Source organism: Haplochromis burtoni, unplaced genomic scaffold, assembly GCF_018398535.1.
Source record: "Haplochromis burtoni strain Fernald_Lab_line unplaced genomic scaffold, NCSU_Asbu1 Contig_52, whole genome shotgun sequence".
Classification (NCBI taxonomy): Eukaryota; Metazoa; Chordata; class Actinopteri; order Cichliformes; family Cichlidae; genus Haplochromis; species Haplochromis burtoni.
Window position 1 is genome coordinate 1,283,309 of NW_024582413.1, and position 16,009 is coordinate 1,299,317.

General features: G+C 39.0%; 1 protein-coding gene across 7 annotated transcripts in view; it reads right to left on the reverse strand.

The window, feature by feature from the left end:
- Nucleotides 1-16,009, reverse strand: part of LOC102293263 (speckle type BTB/POZ protein) — a 93,889-nt gene that overhangs the window by 55,051 nt on the left and 22,829 nt on the right. For 4 of the 7 annotated variants that reach the window (XM_042220617.1, XM_042220618.1, XM_042220616.1 and 1 more), the window contains one exon: nt 4,271-4,465. The exons of 1 other annotated variant lie outside the window; for it this stretch is intronic. The gene's annotated coding sequence lies outside the window, so the exon portion shown is untranslated. 2 more of the 7 variants (XM_042220620.1, XM_042220622.1) reach the window with 2 other exon arrangements.

The following is a 16,009-nucleotide window of genomic DNA, read 5'->3' on the forward strand; positions in this document are numbered from 1 at the left end:
AAAAGGAACAGGTGTGATGAGGTGGTGTTAGAGAGATATAGTGTTAAAAAGAGAAAAGCACAGATGGCAGAGAAAAGGATGGATGAGGTGAACATGCATTTCAGGAAGAGGCAGGAACATAGGGTGACAAAAGGTAGGGAGGACTGGGAAAGTACAGCTGAAGTGGTAATTTGCTAAGAAGGTGTACCCTGTGGACAGAGAAAAGGAGACTTGGCTTTGAATGAGGAGGTACAGGAAAGCATTAAAAAGGGTTAGCAAAGAAACAAGAGGGATAGTCAGGAGGACGAGTAAAGTAGACAGAGCATTGGGAGGCTAGGTGGCAAAGAGAAAGGAAAAGGTGTGTAGTGATTTCTATGTGAGGCTGGAAACTAAGGAAAGGAGCTGAAAGATGTTGAATATGGAGCTGCCAAGTAGGAGGAAAAGAGGAAGACGACAGAGAAGATTCATGGATGTGGTCAAGGAGGATATTCAGAAGGTTGATGTGACAGAGGAGGATGCTCGGGATAGGGTGAGATGGAGGCAGATGAACCACCGCAGTGACCCCTAAAGGGAGCAGCCGAAAGAAGAAGCTCATGCATAGAAATGCTGGAGAGTGCACATTATTAAGCTGCTGGGCTGACAGAGCATACATCAGTTGTAATTTTCTCTGAATTGTTAGCCTGACTTCTCCCAGATTGTGTTCTTTTAGACCAACTATAAAACTCAAACAAAAAACATCTTTGACAAAGAACATTTGCTCATATTGTTTCCTCAATTAGACTGAACAGCCATAATGCTAAAACCACTGAAAGTGTAATTTTCTGGGAATCTTCAGATCCTGATATTTACTTGGATGTTATTTGACATGAGGCACCCCCTAAACATCCTTGCAAATGATCACATTCCCATAGCAATGTCACTGGCAACAGCCTGCAGTACAATGCACCTTACCACACTGGACGGGGGAGAAAAAAAAAGAAAGAAAGAAAGAGAGAAAGAAACAGAAGAAAATGAGTCAACAAACATGACACAGTGTTGACTTGGTCTCCAAATTCCTGAGATTCTAATCCGATCTAGTACCTGCAGGCTTTGTCAAAACAAAACCAGTCAATGCCTTATAACCCACAAGACCCAAAAATCTGATTCTAACATCCTGGTTGCAAATACCACATGGCACCTAAGAGGTAACATATTCATACCATGGTGGGAGCTGCAGGAGGTGAACCTGTATAATATTCAGCAGGTTGGATCATCAGCCTATAATATCTTCACAGATCAATAATTTGCAATTACGCCAGTGACTGTGGCTACAGAGCCAGTCGTCCTAACATAACATTCTTGGCAGTCCAGTAGGGTACCTGTTTCAATGTAATACTTCACCTAATTAACTGATAGTTACAGCCAGGGACCACTGCTGCATTGCACATTTTCTCTTTATGCTGCTTCTCCTGTCATGGCTAAATAGTAGCAAAAACACATGCAGAAAAAAATATTTAGCTTTACTATCCCTACATATAAAATGTCGCTGTTGAAAAATTACAATCTACATTTACCATCACCACGAGTTTTTGGATTATGAACACAAGTGTAGGTGGTGTTCATATTCTAAAATTAGTACTTGTTCCAACATAATCTAATGTCACCTACTCTAACTTTACAATATATTGCCATTCTAAAGACAAACGGATCCTATTGTGGTTACATAAGTTATGTAGAGTTATAGCAATGTTTTTGTATGAAAAGGTTAAGTTTATCCAATAAATCCTTCAGTATGACCATATGGCAGGGACTTCAAGCAACCTGGTCTACTGTGAAATAGGAGTGACAGAACAAAACAACAAAAAGCCTTCTGGAATTCATTACAGCTATCGCAGAGTCTCAAAAACAGAAAATATATTCATTATACAAAAGAAAAGGAAAAACACATTCTACATGCAAGCACACAAACACACATCAATACACAATTAGCCTGTCACTATCTTAATTCCCTTTACACGGAAAATAAAATGGAAATGTCAAAAATATTAAGTTACCTACTATCCTCTCCCTCAGAGAAACAGGTGGGAAGGTGCTGAGACATCGCCACCAGGTGGACAGGGGGTGGAGGTGCGTAATTTGGCCGCTACAAAGAAAAGCCAGAATCACAGCAGGGATCCTGGAGTGTTTAGAGGGTCACCTTGTGCAACAACAGGCACAGAGCAAACCTGTGAGGTACACAGACGGGCTGCAGAGTTGAGAGGGACAGACTACAAACACTGAAAACCTGCCAGAAAACTGAGGTTAAGTGACAAAGTGCTGCAGACTTCAACGTATGTGTGACGCATTTCTGAACGTAAATCAAACGCCCACATGCTAGCTCATCTTTTCACAGCCTAGAGCCAGGCCATGTTCTTCTATCACCACCACCACAATTCTCTTTCCTCCAGCTCTGGTGAGCAGTCTGACAGAGGGTTAATCAAGCCTGTTCATTATAACGTCAGATTTCATAAAAAGCTTAGGCAGTATGTGCAGATCCATCTGGGGGGTTAGCAAGATTGATCAAGTAAAGTAGCTGACCCTCATTTCTAAAACTCACAGACAGATGGCTGGAGGTGCACATCCTGTCAAATAAGTACATGCACATGGATCATAAAAAAGGAAGATATTCCAAATATTCGTTATGAGAGATTCTGGATTTGTAGCAGAAATTAAGGGCAAGAACACTGAAAATATTTGAGCTTGCTGCAGGAGACACTGGCAGGCAAAATATGAAAAGGGAAGGAGAAAAGCCTCTCAGTGTTGAGAGAAAGAACAAGTCTAGATGTGGAGCATGTATAAAAACACTGTAAAACAGTGTCTGTCCATCTTGCCCGAGGCAGTGCTGATAGCCCTGACATTCACTCAGAGAAAGAAAAAGAGTGAAAACAGGGATAAGAGAAGGCCAGGAACAGTGGGCACACATGCATGACAGAGCTGAGCATAAATTCGTCAGCGGGTTGGGAAGACGCTGTAGTGTGTCGGATCCAGGACCGCAGGAGGTGTGATGGATTAAGAGGCACTGGCAGAGACAGAGGTCCTCCCTGAACCGTGGAGCAAACTCCAGCGAAACACCATCACTATCCCTCTCCATATCACCAGTCGTCTTCTCTCACTCTCCATTTCTCACAGCTTCCTTCTCTCTCCCCCCTTTTTAAATCACCTAAACTCTCCATTTTCACTTCTCTTAATCCTTCTCAAGACTGCTATAAAACTGAGCAACCATGCCTTACTACATACCTTGCTTTAGATCTACTAATTCACGTGGCATTTTCTACTTTAGATGATTTCAAACGAGAAAGGTATTACTTGCAGCTAAGATAACAAAACTACTATAATGCTAGCAAATAAAACGAGACAGCTTAGCTCAAAATATATCCCCAGCTGTACTGCAACACATAACATACCGATGCATGTACTGTATGTAGTGTATGTACTGTAAGTACGTCACAGTGTTTGCTATAGTCATACCAAGAAATAATTACATTTTCAATACAGTAAGTGAAGTCAAATCTTCCAAACTGGAGGAGTTCCAAACCTCCTCTGGCATCAACATCAGCACAAAAAACATTTGCTTGGAGCTTCATGTCATGGGTTTCCATGGCTGAGCAGCTCCTGTCGGTGTAATATACAAGTAGCCCAGTACGTCTGTGCATCTAATGTAATAGTAAGGCTGAAAAGACAAGAAAATAATATTTTGGCAGCATTTGCCCTTTTCCATCATCCTCTCTTAAATCCTCCCACTTCTCCGTCATATTCTGATCTTTACCAAATCTCTCCATTGCTCTTCTGTTGCAGAGCAGACCAGCTGCTACATGACTCAAGTGCACATAAAGGTTATATAAAGAGCAGCTTGTACACAATTTAAACTACAGTTAAAACGACTTGAGAAGTTTTAACACAATGCAATGCAGTCCAGAATTTACACATGAATTACAGGTCGGGCAAACCTGTAGGTGAGAATGTAAACATCTGATTCAGTTGGAAAAGTTATTAGATGGTTTTTACCCTCTCAGCTCCCTAGTATAAAGTGTACATTGTGTTTCCTGCATCCTATATACTCTAGAAAGGTAGCAAACCTTGTCTAAATCAAACAGTAGTTCAAATCTATAGCCAATTATCTCATGCTATAGAGTGTAGCACAAAAATGTTAAACCACTTGTCTTTTGTTTATTTTTTGTAGGAAATTTTGAAAAATGTGCAGTCAATGATTGAAACACATCCAAACATACATAGAAATATATTCTATAAGGGAAAAACAGACTGGTATGTCCACCTTTGTTTTTCAGCACAGCCTGATCTCTCTTAGCCAAGCTTTCTTCTAATTTCTTGAAGTGGTCTTCAGGAATAGTTCTCCAGACTTCTTGAAGGACATTGCAAAAGTGCTTCTTTGCATACCAACTGCCTTTTGTTCCATTCTCTGTCAAGATGATCCCACGCCGCTTCAATGTTGCGTGCTCATGTCCAGGCTCTGAGGAGGCAAAACCATGACTGATTGAAACATGTCACTTCATAAGACCAGTTGCCACCAATTTTCAAATAAATTCTTGTGTAATTTGGCATACCTCAGTTTTCTACCCATTTCCCACCTTTAAAAATGAAAGAAAAACTGGAGAACACAAGACTACTTTACGAGTGGTGGCTCAAGATTTTTTGCACAGTACTATATGTGAGAATGGGAAACCTCTTGATTTTCCCCAACACTATTCAAATTGTGTGTGTCATAACACCTGCGGTCTGTTCAAAGTTCCCATTTTTTCCCCCACATAAAGATGCAACGTGTGAATAAATATATGAAAGTGAATGGCTTGGTATACTTCCTTACACATGCCAACTGCTTTTCTGCCTTGTAGGATTAGAAAAATGCAAATTAATCTGTTTGCATACTGGCAATATTCTTTTCCCATATTTTGCAAACTCCGATAGAAACCATTCCAATGTAACATTTTTACCAGTCAAATCTGCAGGAAAGATAAAGGACTTCTCTCACATATGGGGTACCTTTTGCAAGTGGTACGGAAATATAACCCCTGTAAATAATGTGCCATGCTATGCTGGATTTTTATGGGCCACATCTCAAGCCTCTCAGTCTGCATTCACACAGTTTGTCCTTGTACACTTCTCCAGTGTGATCAATTAGCTCTATATACTTACTGACAACACAAGTGACAAACTAATACTCCTAAGCGTAGACACACACAAACAAACACACACAAAGACACACAGTAGAAACAGTCAAACCTGCTGAGAAAATTTGCAGCCCTGAAAAAATAAAAATTATTATATACTCTGAGACAGACATCAAATCATAGTGGGCCCATGTTGCCAAGATAACAGAGAAAAGCTTTTTAAATGACAAAATGATATTGGCTGCAGCAAGTCCAGAGGTTTTTCACTGTCTTCTTTTCCAGTGCCCAAAGCAAAGTCTGTCTTACTATCGAAACAAAAATCTTCTTTTGGCAATGTATTTCTTCTAAACTAAACTGATACAAACATCATTTGTATAACGTTTTCATACACTCACTGAGGCAAGGCTTCATTCAGCTTCACCAACTGTTCTCTTACATATAACTCTCCCTCTTTAATTTCTGCCCAGCAGAGGCTCTCCGCATGAAGTTTCAGTCTCGTGAAGTGAGCTGAGCTTGAAGCAAAAGGGAGGAGTGAATGGAGAGAGGCAGAGTTGTTTTGTTACCGCACTCGGTGCAATGATGCAATTTATAATTAAAATGCAAATGGAACGACAGGGAGTCTCTCTTCACCTTGTTTTCACTTTACTCCAACATTCTCAGGGGAGGCTGATCTCTGCCCGGGATCTATGTATCCAAGTCAGTAAATCAATTTTATATGAAGCACCGAAATCAATTTGAGACTTAGGCTATACAAAAACTCAAGTACAAGACACTGTTTAGCTGAGAAAAAAAAAAAACTTGAGATGCATAGATGGACACATCCAGCCTGTGGCTATAAAAACAGTCTTTTGCTTTGCTATGATGATGTGAGGGATTTTAAAAAGCTCAAATCCCTAAATTGAAAACTAAAAGCAATTATTCAGCAACAAGAAAACACAGACCTGTCTGACACGTCCACCACTGACCTGTCTCTGTTTTGACTATAGCTTATCACAAAAGGTGGTTCAAGCATCCCCTAAGCTTTAATCTCAACAAACAACAAAGATAAACACTGTGGAATGAATCATTTGAGAAAGTTTTATATCAAAAGTGTGCCTGACAGAGAAAACGATGGAGAGGAGGCCTTTTTTAGTGGTTGTCCTTCAGCATGACTTTGTCATGTAACACATTTCCAGCTCAATTATCTGCATCCAGTGGATTTCAAACACATTTAGCAAGGACCAGAGAGCTTGGTAATTAGCAGGATCCCTGGCTCATAAGGGGACCAAAAACAAAGCCTGTCTTTAGCTCTATCTTTATCCCCTTCGTTTGTCTAATCTCTTCTTATCCTTCTCTTTTCACAAAGGGTGTTGGACATCATGTATGCACTCTGTCAGTTTCTTTGTATGCCAACAGGTTTCAGCTTTTCTGGACCAAAGCATTATGCAAAATGAGAAACTTGGAGTAGGCCTGAAAATTAGTAAACGGGGACTATTAAATTGTATCCCACATAAAACAAATTCAATTTAAAAAAACAAAAAACCTATATATTGAATTACTCTCCACTTCGTTGTTAGGTACACTTTACAAATACTGGACCCCTTTTGCCTTAACAGGTTCCCTAATTATTTATGGCACAGATTCAACAAGATGCTAGAAGCATTCCTCAGAGATTTTGGTACATATTAACACAATAGCTTATAAAGATTTGTCAGCTACACATCCATGATCCAAATCTCCAATTACCAGTACGATCTATGGACTGTGGAGGCCATCACGGTCATATTCAAGAAACCAGTTTGAGCCATTTGCACCCATCAGAAGATGGTTACACTCGGGTCATAAAGGGATGGAGATGGTCAGCAACAATACTCAAGACAGACTGTAGCATTTAAACGATGCTCAATTGGTACCAACAGCCCCAAAGCCTGTCATCAAAAATATCCCACTGAACCACTGATGGAAGGCAGGATTGATCCATGATGATGTTTACAGCATTTTCTGACCCTACCACCAAAAATCTGAGACCTTTGCATTCTTCTATTGTCCAATTTCTATGCAAATTTAGCCTGTTTTCCTGTTGTTAGCTGGCAGGAATGGCACCCAGTGTGGTCTCCTGGTGCTGTAGTCCATGTGTTTCAAGGGTTGATATCTTGTGCATTCAGACACACTCTTCTGCATACCTTGGGGTGATGAGTGAGTTTGTAAGTGACAGAGTCTGTCTCAAGTTCAGAGGAGAGTGGCCAAACTACCTTTCTCCTGTGAACTCTGATGTCAAACAGGCATTTTGATCCAGAGAACTATTGCCCACAGTATATTTTCTCAATTTCATACCCTTCTCTGTAAACCGTAGAGAATGTTGTGTGGAAACTTCCGAGGAGATCAGCATTTTCTGAAATACTCAGACTAGCCAGTCTGCCACCAATAACCATGACACATTCAAAGTCACTTAAATCACTTTGTCCTCCATTCTGATGCTCGGTTTAGACTTCCCTAGGCTGTCTGAATCATGTCTACACGCTGTTGGTGACTGGTCGATCAGTTATTTAAGTAAAAGAGCAATTTAAAAAGGTGTAACTAATAAAGTGCCAGGTGACTATACTCACAGGACCCTGTAGCATAGCACAGAATGTCATGTGCAATGAAACAAAACTTAACAGACCTCCAAATGCAGCATTGTGTAAACTACAAGGAGTATTGAATATCTGATAAAATATACAGCCTGAACTATTCCTACAAACTTGATAAAGTACCAATTACTACTGTGCAATTCTGATTTACAGATTTCATGACATTGTTAAAACTCAAGGTATTAAAGTTAAGACCATAGCACACCCACTTTCCATTTTTTGTTTCCCTTTTAATTATGGCTTGAAATCCAAGCAACTTTGTGCATCTCCAAACATTCATAAGATTTAATTTCAGCAAGGAATAATTTCATTATCCTTAACAATGTTCACTATGGTGCTCTGTCTAGATTGGCTGCCTATGCTTGCATTTAGTAGCTTTGAGTTTGAATTCAATGACAATTATACTTTTAAGTACCATAAAGCTACAAATAATCCTCTTTCAGAAAAAAAAAATAAAGCAGATTCAGGGGTTTGCTAGCAATTTTAAGATAACAGTGGTGGGCTACATATACAGTAATGATTCCAAAATCTCACAGTAAACTACCGAGAGCTTAAAATATTTACTATGTAGAAACAGTGGTGTAGGAAGGAAGCAATTTCAGGCACAATGAGATTTTCTGCCGTTTTTTTCCCATTTATTTCCTCCTTCCCATTCCCTCCTTACTCTCCAACAATTATAATGACGAACTGTGCCGGCAGCAGTACAAGTTACTGAATTTGTGGGATGTCATCCTCAACAGAGCCGTGTGTCTGCAGAGTAAAAGAACAATGACAACACATCATGTGAATCCACTGATATTGGATTGGGGGGGGAAAAAAATAAAATATTGTAGAATTTTGAAAGCATGTCTTCAAATACCAAGTGCCATTGACCATTCACCAATTTATCTTTTCTTCTTGTATTGCTCTCACACAAAAAAAAAAAAAAAAAAATCTGTGAAAACCATCAATGAAGCAAATATTAATGTAAAGTATGAACGTCTTTTTGTAAAGTACATCGATCCCTACTGCTGTCTTTCCATTAGCATTACAAAGGACATAAATCCCAGTTGGATACACACCAACACACCCACACCCAAGGAGTCAATTAAGTTCAACTGTTCGCTTAATGTGTCATACTGTCACATCACTGTGCAGCAATATTGGGATCAAGGGTGCTCTAATGTCCTCGATGGTCAACGCTGGGATTCTTTCACACTACCACTCGTCTTTACCTTGGGGAACAATATTCCTGCTTCTTACCAGATGTCATCTCTAATCTCCTTCTGCCTGAAGAAGTGAACAATAGAGACCATTCAGGACCAACCACTGAAGCAGGCAGTTAAAAGTACAGGGTCACCATAAGCAGTGGTCAGGGGTAATCTTTTCTTGAGACTGTCCTCACAAAATAACAATGGAAAGTAGTACAATTGGGGCCCAAGAACAATTCAACAAATGTTAACAAGAACTGTCCAAGACTGTGTAGCTCAACCAAGGCTAAAAACTACTGCCAAACCATGAATGATTTGAGTCCCAGAAAGATATCTGGATGACTTGTGTTTCAATTTTCTTTAAAACAACAACAAAAAACAACACGCGTCTTCTAATCTTTCCTGTATCAAATTGATGTGATCCAATATGACTAATTTTATCTCATCCCTAAAGATTTCTTCCCAAAAATTCCTAGATTCAAATCCAAATATGGATCAACTCCAAAAGTAGATCAATACATGAAACTAATACCAAAACCTGGAAAATGAAATGGGGGAATTAAAACAAACAGCACAGCATTTCTCTCGATTTCTCCAACTGTATTTGAGTTACTTACTAGTAACTAGTAATACTTTCTCTTGTGACTCTTAATCACAGTAGTATAACATCACAAAACATATTTTTTCTCCAATAGTGACTTTTTTGGATCATCAGTGATACAATTCCCTGCTGATTGGGCATCTCAGAAGTATCATTTTACATTGTCTAAAGGGAGCAAAATGACTCAGACAAGTAAGAAATGCCACACAGAGACTCAAGTCACTTGCAGCTTAGGTTATGTTTTGAATTTGCCCAAGTCTGTATTAGTGAGCTTGACCAAATAAACTGGCTTCCTGAATCCAAAAAAAACTAACATCAACAAGAAGAGTTAATTCTTAAGAAATAGCCGAAGCAAGTCGTGAGGCTGTATTTTAAAGTACCTACAGATGAGAACAAAGAAATACACTTAGTACTAATGTACTTCCTAAATTTATACAATCACAGGTACTTTATATCCAATAAGAGAATACATCTGAATGCATGACTTAATATAAACTGTCAACAAAGTAATTCTAGGAGATGAATGAACCATTTAAGAAAGTTCATTCCTCTCTTTATTTAATAGAGCTACAGAATTCACAAAAACATACTGAAACCAGGCAGTCTCACAGACCATTGATGAGATTTAGAGACAGATGCAGTGCTCTCTGTCTTATTGCTTTGCTGTTGCTCTTTTCAGTAAAAGAAAGGAAAAGGTAGTTGTGCTAATAAGTTCAGTTCCATCCATCGGTTACACATGGTACGACAAGGGTTGCTCCTTTGTGTGCCCCAACGTCACTCTGCTTCCCAATTACCACGCTTCCACACACACACCCACACCGACACCCACACATGCATACACTCATTTATATTCAGGAAGAATTTTAAATGCTCTTCATTAAATTCCTAAAAGATGGACCAACTCTTAAATCCAAAAGTGATCTTCTCACCTTTTACACATTGTTATCTATACATTAAAGAGCACAGATATTATACAGCGAGGGCTGAAAATTACCCATCTCACTCGGTAAAGTGCCAAACCGCAGCCCTGATAATAAGAATGGAAATGCATGTAGCACTAACAGATAAAAACACTGTTGGTCAGACTAAGCATTAACAGCAAGGATGCATAAACCTTTAAAAGAGAAATGTCAGAGAAATATAGGACAGGTAAACAAGCATCGGTCTATTCTTTCAAACTATATTCGCTCTCATTTTTAGATCATTTGCATAAAAGCTGAATGTTTCATTTGTAACAAGTATGGTTTGTTAATGTAGCTTCAATAAATTTTATGGCGTTTTCTCTTTCAAAAAAAAGATATGACATTCAAAATGCTAAAATTTCAGAAGTTTCAACTTAAATGTAATTTTGAGCTGACATTTTCAGTATTTACTTGGAGGAACCCCAGTCGAGATAGTGGTGGGCGCTGGGTGCCTGCAGACGAACATCTCTGTTTGTCTCCTGACACCTAAATGCCAACCTCTATCCTTGCACCACTGAAGTGGAAGAGACTGCAAAGTTGCAGCCAAAAGCTGATACCACCCAGCTGGAAATGTGTCATATCATCTATATTAATCAGCCAGCATCCTGATTTGAGATCAGTTCATTACCTGCACAAGGGAGCTCACGGAAAGTTGGCACTGGCAGAATCAAATCCAAATTCCCATGAAACTATTAAGATAACAGCTGCAAAATAACTGCTGGTGTTAGTAAAGGTGACAAAACCTTGTGAGTCACCCTCCAAATCTAAGCCTTTCTAATTTGTGTTAAGGTTACAAGTGTTCCCCTTAGTATTCTCTGCAGCACTGAGCCTTTTGGAGGGTCATCAGATGTTGCTTGGTACCACAGTCAGTTCTGAAAACAGGAAATGCCAGGCAGATAAAGCTGCTAGACTACCACAAACACACATTCACACACTCACACACACACAGTGACATTTCAGATCTTCACAGTAAATCTGGGACCGTAACCAACAGTTATGCTCTGAATTGAAGCTTCCCTAATTCATCTCCTTCTCTTTCACTATCTCTGAGAACACTCCTGCCACTATCAAACTTTTAGCACTAAAACTCATCTTCCTCGCCTGTTCTGCCATTTGAAATTACTCACGTTAACCATTTCAAATGTTTTGTCTTTTGTCTAAATGGCCTTTGTTGAAGAATGCCTTTGGTGAAGACCCCCTCTGAGATTATCACTCTCTCTAATGAAGTCATTTGTGTCAGGCAGGCACATTCCAATCTCTAAACAGCCAATCAAAAGCACCAGAGAGACTTTCTCTGCTCTGGCAGATGCCAGGATGGTGGCAACAGTAGACAGCAATGGACTTAGAGATGGAGGCAGATAAAAAAAAAAAAAAAAAAAAAAAGAATGACAAGCCTAAAAAAACAACATAAGACAGCACCCATTAAAAAAAGAAAGAAAGAAAAACGTTAAATATATAAACATAATAAATATGTAAAAAGTTATTTAAGATGGTAATGAATGGGGAAAGACATGGATATAAATGGAAGCATACATGCAGACACAAAATGAGTAAGGGAGAAAGAAAGCAAGGAATGTCTTTAAAGACAAAAACTAACACAAACACAAAATCCAGATGTCAAAACAAATTAGATTTCAGTCTCTGTAACTTTGGATAAGCAGGCTGGACATGTCTGAATGAGCCATTTTCTTCATATTTGCAAAAAGAATTTTCAAACAAATATTTCATTACAGTTTTCACAGTGAGATCTCATTAACTACATAACTAGAGCCATGATGATTCCCACAAGAGTTGCCACCAAAGTAAAATAAAAATTAAAAAGTACTCTGGTTTCTAGTCCGGTCACTTTTTGTCGATAAAATATCTCGAACAACTTTTGTGCCGTTACCCAGAGATATCTGTGAAAGGAACAAAATCAGACACAGTGAAGAATGAAAGATGTAACAATAGAAGAAAAAGGAAAGTGGTGCTGGACAATAAACAAGCATGAACCTGTCCAGTCATACAGTATGTGAACAGTATTGTACTGGTTGGTATTAAAGTGAACTGGGCTATCTGTCGGTAGGCAGTCAGTCAGATCATTGGCATCTTACCATTTGCAAGTCAGTACACTAATTAGATAGGCTGAAGATTATTTCGTTATATTCAAGTACATTTTCCTGATTGTTAACTTTAACAAGTAGTAAGATTTAGCTGAGATCAAAAAAAGAACACCACACTAGGACAATTTAATCTTCTATATTTGAGTTGAAGTAATGTGTAATCATCTCCTAGCAAGCAGAAAACAGGACTTCAGTGGGTATACAAATATATATATCAAGCATTAAAGACATATCAGTGAAGTACACTGGTAAACTGCAAAAAGCATATGTGAGAGAAAAAATAAAAATACTGGAGACCGCCAATGCTACGCTTCAGCCTCCAATCAGGCAGACCTATTGATTTCAAAAATCTACGTCGCCGTGTTCTTCAGTTATCGCATTCACAAGATTTTCAGAAAACTTGACCTCTGACTCCGACTTTGAGGTCACTGAGATTCAAACCCAGATTTTTAGCTGATCCAACAACAGCATCAATCTTAAGCTCCTACATCTCTTTGTTCTCACATTCACAAACTTAATTGTCCATGGTACCCACCCAGCATGGTGACGACAATACCCCATTGGCCTTGGTTTTGACCATTTTCAAGTCACTGACTGTAAATCCCATTCTAATCAAGTACACATGCTCAGAAAGTACACGTCACGTTCTGTATCATACAGACCAAAATTTATGTCAAGGATCATCACTGGTGATAAGAGCTAGGTCTTCAGGGATGACTCAAAAAAAAAAAAAAAAAAAAAAAAAAATCAAACACCAGTAGTTTAGTAAAACAGACCACATCACCCAAGCCTGAAGGATGCACATCAGCTCAAGCAGTGCAGCAAGGAGCATGCTGTGCTACAGTTAGACTGTCAATGAGGAGTTCTACTTTAAACATCCTGAGGTGTGTGAGTGAGGACATTTGGTGAAAACAACCTGAACTGCTTGGCTTGATACTGTGCCATCATAACATTGTGAAAGTTTTCTAGCCACCCCAGCACAACAGCTGCTCACCACCTCCCCTACTCAGCATATCTGGCTGCCTTTGCATTCTTTCCCTAGTCTATAAAGAAACTCAAATGAAGAGGTCAGTATTTCAACATAGCAGAAAAAACTCCATATGCTCAGCAAATGCCAACATGCATAAGTGTATCAAAAAAAGTAAATGAAAAATACAGTAGTGGCTCAAATGCACAAGAAAAATACAGCTATTACTGGATATCTTAAAAAAATAAAAAAAATAAAAAATATTATGGAGTGAATATCATGCACCCATACCAGTTACAGGTATTAGTTCTCATCTGTTTCGGGAGGTTTCTTTGAACTCCAATCATGAACTGAGAGTTCAACGAAACTCTGTTTGCATTTATGTAGATCAAGTTTAAACAATCATACAAGGCACACTGAGCAAATTAGTTTGCATCCGAGTACAGCACTGCATTAGCAGTGAGAGTCCACCTCGTGTCTCTGAGAGATGGTTTTCTTGCACGACTGACAGCTAACTGTTATGAGAAAAACAAGAAAACACAAGACAGCCAGCTACAAATCAAAAAAGGAAGGAAAATAAAGGGCAAGAAAGAAAGCAAACAAGTAAGCGAGAAAGAAATAAAATGAAGATACAGGACATACTATAAAGCCAGGCTTATTCAAGAGTCAAGGCATGCGTGCCCTATCAAAAGGAACCCTACCGGAGGAAAAATATAAATAAAACACAATCATTAACCAGCTCTGCCACACTTAACAAGGAGCTCAGAGAGATGAGGGAGGAGGCATAAGTGTAGGGAGCCGCAGGGTTACCGCAGCAACTGAAATTAGAACCTAGGATAACAAGAGAAATGAGAATGTGTGGGATGACCCAGGTGAGGCAGACCAAGAGGGGGAACAGACAGAAGATGAGAGGCAAAGAAAGAAAAAGATTTAGAGACAGAATAACAGATCCGCCTTCATTTTGTTGAGCAACCCTTACACAACAATATAATAAATTAAATGCTGGTAGGTGTTGTCATTTAAAATCTTAAAGCGATGTCGGCACCTTATTCCTCTGATGCATCAGACAACGATAAATATGCTCTCCTGTAGTGTGACGTTATCATCATTTTTTTCATAATTGTACATGTTTACATATAGCTGAAGAGTTATATAACTGTGGAAACTGATGCTATAAATAGCGTATGATAAATTATTATAACTTTGACTTCCAGTTATTAATTAAGTCAGTTTTATTTGTATGGCCCATAGTCACAATGATTCTCAAAGGATTTCTCAATACCCACACTATAAAAATACATTAAAAAATGCCTTAAAAACTCAGGCCCTCATTGGAAATGAGGCAAATCTCCAACCAACATGAGAAAACTGGCAGCAAAGGTGACACTAAGAGGATCACAAGTGGCCACAGCCACCAGTTTCTCACTGGCTGTGCTCACGGCTAATGTGAAACTGATGCAGGCTGGTGACATTCATTCACTAAAATCTCAAACTTGACAGTCCAAGTGCTAGACGCTCTGCCCCAGAAACAGCATCACCAGCCCATTCCTAGACCAAAAAAAAATTAATTTGTGACAGTGCATACCAGATAATCAAGTGAATGGTTACAGAGTAATGTTATCTGGGTAAACAGTAACGTACAATCTTGACACATTATGGCAGTTATCACAATATGTACAGTAAGTTTAAACCAAGTTAGGAGAAACATCAATACGAAATAACGCTCTCCTATTACAGTTCACTGGGAGCACTGGGAGAAAGAAGCACTCCGATCTTCCTCTTCATTTGACAACAGCAACAATGCCATTTTAAATATGTATACGATAAAACACACACACACACACACACACACACACACACACACACACTTTATATCTATCTACCTACAAAAACAATGACTGTGAAAAATGTACATAAAAGAATCAAAGGCAGTGAATTGTAAAATCACTTTGTTTTGTTTTTTTCAAAAGCACGTATGCTCATTTGAAATTTGATACCAGCAATGTGATGCAAAAAAGTTGGTACAGAAGCATGTTTGCCACTATGTTGCATCATCTTTCCTTTTACCGAGACTGTTAGACTGTTGGGAAGTGAGGAGACCACTTGGGAAAGCAAGATGTTTTCCCATTGTTGTTTGAGTCAGAATTCAGCTGCTCACCAGTCTGGCGCCTTCTTTGTTGTAGTTTCCATTTCATAATGAGCTAAAATGTATTCGATGAGTAACAAGTCTGGACTGCAGGGATGGCTGCAACGTGGCTGAGCAGCAACTACAGGGCATTAATGCAGAATGTCGTTTGGCCTTGTCATGCTAAAAAAGCTAATTATTTTGATGTGGAAGCTGGATCACAGCATGTGCTGCTGTAGAACCTGCGTAATATTTATATTATATATACACTCAGCATTAATGGTGCCTTCACAAATGTGAAAGTTATAAGCATATATTTTTTCCATTTTT